The sequence below is a fragment of the Xenopus laevis genome, chromosome 8S (assembly GCF_017654675.1).
Source record: "Xenopus laevis strain J_2021 chromosome 8S, Xenopus_laevis_v10.1, whole genome shotgun sequence".
Classification (NCBI taxonomy): domain Eukaryota; kingdom Metazoa; phylum Chordata; class Amphibia; order Anura; family Pipidae; genus Xenopus; species Xenopus laevis.
In genome coordinates, this window is record NC_054386.1 from 21,270,024 (window position 1) to 21,276,023 (window position 6,000).

The following is a 6,000-nucleotide window of genomic DNA, read 5'->3' on the forward strand; positions in this document are numbered from 1 at the left end:
CTGTAAGAAAAAATGGAATTTCAATTATACATAACCATTATAGAAAGCATTTATAGCTCATAGCTTCGTTCATTCCCCTTGGTTCAACCGTATTCATTCTATCTATCCATCTTGCCTCAGTTTGTAGTAGTAAGCGTTTTCTATCTCCCCCTCTTTGGGGTAACTGAACCTTCTCTAAAACCAGCCACCTTAATGTTGCAGGATTGTGCTTATGAAAATAAAAATGTTTACCGACAGGTGTATGAGTTTTTTTATTCTGTGGATCATAATTGGAAATAGAGTACTTATGTTCCCTGATCCTAATTTTTATTTGTCTCGATGTTTGCCCAATGTACATTTTCCCACAGGGGCATTTAAGGGCATAAATCACTGAATCAGTATTACAAGTATGATAAGCTTTTATGGGGATCTTATAACCCTTCAATGGGTGCGTTATACTGTCACCCTTGATTATGGACTACAGCACCCACAACCCAAGCTATGCCAACATCTTCATGGCGGCCCTGGAACAAAAATTGATATTGCATAATCCACTATTCACAGATTGCATACATTGCTATTTTCGATATGTGGATGACATTTTCATTATATGGAAAAAGGGTGATGTTGAACTACAACAGTTCATTGAATATATCAATACACACCATGGTTCCACAAAATTTACAGCAGAGTACAACAAATCTAGCATCCACTACTTAGATGTGGAGGTTTTGAATGTAGATGGGAAAATATCAACAGACCTGTATTCCAAACCTGCTGAACGAAACAACATTTTACGGCCCTGACAGCTACCATATGCCGAATACTATTAAAGGCATTCCGAAAGGCCAGTTCCTGAGGGTGAGACGTATATCCTCTAGTGATGAACGCTACCTGAGTAGTGCGAATAAACTGATAAATAAATTTGTGGAAAAGGGTTATGACTATAACTCATTGTGTATAATAAGAGATGAGGTCCTAAAACGAGATAGAACAAGTCTTCTAAGGAAGACAAAGGACGCATTGGCTGTTGATCAAAGAATTCCATTTGTGAGCCAATTTGGACCACTTAGTAAAAAACTTGAAAAATTAATTTTGCAACATTGGTCCATTTTACAAAGGGATCCTGTGGTTGGCAAACACTGTAAAGCGGTCCCATTATTTTCCTATAAGAAAGGGAGAAATTTGGCAGACAAGCTGGTAAAGACTGACATCTATGAGACAGAGAATAAAACAAGATTTTTAAGCGCTCCTAAGTTTGGCACGTTCCCCTGCTTGGGTTGTGGGTGCTGTAGTTCCATAATCAAGGGTGACAGTATAACGCACCCATTGAAGGGTTATAAGATCCCCATAAAAGCTTATCATACTTGTAATACTGATTCAGTGATTTATGCCCTTAAATGCCCCTGTGGGAAAATGTACATTGGGCAAACATCGAGACAAATAAAAATTAGGATCAGGGAACATAAGTACTCTATTTCCAATTATGATCCAGAGAATAAAAAAACTCATACACCTGTCGGTAAACATTTTTATTTTCATAAGCACAATCCTGCAACATTAAGGTGGCTGGTTTTAGAGAAGGTTCAGTTACCCCAAAGAGGGGGAGATAGAAAACGCTTACTACTACAAACTGAGGCAAGATGGATAGATAGAATGAATACGGTTGAACCAAGGGGAATGAATGAAGCTATGAGCTATAAATGCTTTCTATAATGGTTATGTATAATTGAAATTCCATTTTTTCTTACAGATATACTTTGGAATAATATACACTGTAACACTGAAAATGGCTTGACACTGGTAGGACAATACCTTGTTACTGTTTCAAACTTCGGCATATATTGTGTCAATATGTATCACCATCGCTACAAAACAATTGCAACTTTTGTTGGTGCTAATTACTAGTAGGCCACAAGATGGCAGTACTATTATTTCTAATATGTCTGTATTAACCTGGCCACTCTGTGGAGCCGGTATGCAGTTGTTGGTGAGGTGAGGGTCAAAATAGCTTGCTGTGTTAATTGATTTTATGCACCTGATGAAGGCCTGTGAAGCTGAAACATGTTGTGCAGTAAATGCCTGCAAATAAAGAAATGATCTTTTAACTAAAGAAACAAGTGCTCTCCGGCTACCTCTTTTTGTATTAGTAACCTTTGGCACTCCAGCACGGGGATTGCAGCGCGTAGAGAAGCACACTCACACGGATGGATACATAAAGGACTCTTTTTAAGATTATTCGTGCAAGGGCTTCTGAAAGAAAGAAATCCTGTATGGAAGTTGAAGAAAAATATAATTATAGATGCAAGACATTTCACCAATGAGAATTCTACTGATTAAAGAATTTATTATAATGCAAAGGAACCGACCAATAGGCATGCTGATTCCCAGCACCATGTCAGTCACCTTGCTGTTATCTTACATATAGAGAGAATTGTTATTCTCTTCATTATATTACACTGGAATCTGACATGGGGATAAAGGACAGACTTGTTCAGTGCAGGGAAACTGCTTTAAGCTTCCAGTGGCAGGAACAAAGAAAAGATTGATACAGGTCAGCTAGGATTCTCATTGGAGGATTTTTTTTTTTTTGCATTTTAAAGCAGTAGTTGGCTGTGGAGATCTGGGGGAAAGTTTTATTGTACAATATTGCTTTAAGAATACAACCCTGCTGTGCTAGAATACAGCTCCCAGCATGCCTCAACCTTCATTATATGTTACATTATTCTGGGGTTTGTAGTCCAGCAACAACTGAGGCAAGTTTGGTTTAGCAGTATATATATATATCACCTCTGGGCCTGTGCTGTGGTACAATATACATTTAGCACAATGGGAAAAATTAACTAAGTAATTTAGTATGATGAAAGCAAATCACTTTATTTCTCCTGGTTACTGAGGGGAGCATTCTACCAAGCTTCTTTATAAGACCCATTGATGTTGCTTTTATTTGCCAGTTACGAGTTGCTTTGCTAGTTTTACCAGAGCCCGTCAGATTTTTTTTTCTTTTGTACTGCTGTACTACAGGCTGTCTGGAGTGGGATTAATATGGGTCCTCTAAATAACAGTACAATAGAAAAGTGTAGGCTGCTCAAGACTCACCCTCTGATGTTCTCCGCTGCCAATTCCCACACAGCCACAATAATGCCCCATGGCTCGTGCCATGCCGCAGGCGATTTTTCATTATAGCCGGCGGAAGCTATAAGGGAGATTAGTTGCCAGGCGACTAAATCTCCCCAAATCGCCAGGTGTGCCCATTCCCTTATATTGCAGCTGCATGTCAGTCAGATCTGGACTTGTATTTAAAATAGGTGCTGACATTTTAAGTACACAGAGGCCCAAAAAGCCCCCAAAGGCCCAAATAAATAGTGACTGTCTATGGCATCTTACAACAACCCCTATTTGCCAGGCTCCATAGACTGCCAGTCCCACTATGAGCTTGTATCGTTTTGGCTGTTGATGAAAAAAGAGACTAAATATCAAGTTTAAAATGTTCCTACCTACCTGCTAACCTACCAACTGATCTTTTGTGTAGAGTACACAACATGGGTGTCCACAGAAAAACTTCCAGGGGAAAATGAATGAAGAAAACATTACACAAATTACTTGTACCCACAACAACAGCTTTTCTATAAATATATAGAGTAGTAACTGTTGCACATGTATAGCATTGCCATTCTATTAGTGACACAAACTCCTTGTTTGCCAGGACAACATTTGGTATTTTCTACTTTCTTAACAAAATTACTAGCCAGAGGTTTGTAGAATGTTATTCCCTCTAGAGTTCTGGTTACAACTAGATACATACAGTGAAGCCTCCATTTTACATACCCTCATTTTTTAAGTATTTCCATATGTTATACAACTTTTTGTGGTCCCACCAATATTTCATGCATAATACATTTCACTGACTTTACACCATTTTTCTGGTCCATTTTTTTTTACATATCGCAAGAGAATATCCTCTATTGTGAAGTGTGTGTGTGTGTATGAGAGAGAGGGAGTGTATGTGTGAGAAGGAGTGAGAAAGAGGGAGTGTGTGTGAGAGGGAGTGTGTGTGTGTGTATGAGAGAGAGGGAGTGTATGTGTGAGAAGGAGTGAGAGAGAGGGAGTGTGTGAAAGAGGGAGTGAGTATGTTTGAGAGGGAATGAGTGTGTTTGAGAGGGAGTGAGTGAGTGTGAGAGAGAGGGAGTGAGTGTGAGGGAGTGAGTGAGAGAGGGAGTGAGTGTGTGTGAGAGAGGGAGTGAGTGTGTGTGTGGGAGAGAGAGTGTGTGTGAGAGTGAGTGTGTGTGCGAGAGTGAGTGTGTGAGAGGAGTGAGAGAGAGGGAGTGAGTGTGTGAGAGTGAGTGTGTGTGAGAGAGGGAGTGAGTGAGTGTGAGAGGGAGTGAGTGAGTGTGAGAGAGGGAGTGAGTGAGTGTGAGAAAGAGGGAGTGAGTGAGAGAGGGAGTGTGTGTGTGAGAGGGAGTGTGTGAGTGAGTGTATGTGAGAGAGAGGGAGTGAGTGTGTGCGAGAGAGGGAGTGTGTGAGAGCAAGGGAGTGAGTGTGAGAGAGGGAGTGTGTGAGAGCGAGGGAGTGAGTGTGTGTGAAAGGGAGTGAGTGTGAGAGAGAGTGAGTGTGTGTGTAAGAGAGTGAGTGTGTGTGAGAGAGAGGGAGTGAGTGGGAGGGAGTGAGTGTGAGAGGGGGAGTGAGAGAGGGGGAGTGTGTGAGAGGGGGAGTGTGTGAGAGAGGGGGAGTGTGAGAGAGAGGAAGTGTGTGTGTGAGAGAGGGAGTGTGTGTGTGAGAGAGGGAGTGTGTGTGTGAGAGAGGGAGTGAGTGTGTGAGAGAGGGAGTGAGTGTGTGAAAGAGGGATTGAGTGTGTGAGAGAGAGGGAGTGAGTGTGTATGTAAGAGAGAGGGAGTGAGTATGTGAGAGGGAGGGAGTGTGTGAGATAGAGGGAGTGTGTGTGTGTGAGATAGAGGGAGTGTGTGTGTGAGAGAGTTTTCTTGCTTCTTTCATTTTTCTAGCACTCACGGTGGATCTTGCCTGATCTGGACATCTTTGAGATCAGGGATTTTGAGGATCCACTCGCGGGCCCTTATCTCAAGTGCATCAGGGACAAGATCACCAATGACATCGGGTTTGCACTCTACGATCTGTGGATGGCCAAGGACTGTGTGAAGATTACAAAATGGTGGAAATTACACCTTAAGAATGAGTTCTGGCAGGACTACAGATACATCAAGGCCCACCTGAAACACCTCTGCAAAGACCTAGAGAAGATCAACAAGGCCATACTGATTAAGAACAATGAGGGATATTCAGGTGCAGTATATAATCCATCCTTTTCTTTCCCACACTTGCTTAATGTGCTCTTAAATATTACAGGTGTGGGATCCATTATCCAGAAACCCATTATCCAAGACGCTCCGAATTACTGAAAGTCCATCTCCCATAGACTTAATTTTATTCAACTAATCCAATTTTTTAAATATGATTTCCTTTTTCTCTGTAATAATAAAACAGTTTCATGTACTTGATTTAAACTAAGATATAGTTATTGGAAGCAAAACCATCCTATTGGGTTTATTTAATGTTTACATGATATTCTAGTAGTATGAGGTATGAAGATTCAAATTACAGAAAGATCCATTATTCAGAAAACCCCAGGTCCCAAGCATTCTGGATAACAGGTCCCATATCCGTATAAGGATTTTACAGGGATATCACTTGCTAAGATAAAAAAATACATAGTCTGAGTTATCTTGTTTGGTTTTACAGATGGTCCTTGGAACAACTCACAAACAGCACATGATACCAGCACCACCAGCAGTTTCTTCGGTACCAAATACCGATGCACCTCAGTCTAGGCACCACATCTTCAGGAAACAGCAGTATCAATTCCACCAGTGATGCCCCCCTTTCATCCACTGCACCTTCACCAGCGGTGCTTTCAGACACCGTAGTTCAACATGTGGTTCCTCCCCTTTATCCAAAATATGATGTTATACACAGGAACTCCTTTAAGCCACTTGGTAGACCCTGCAT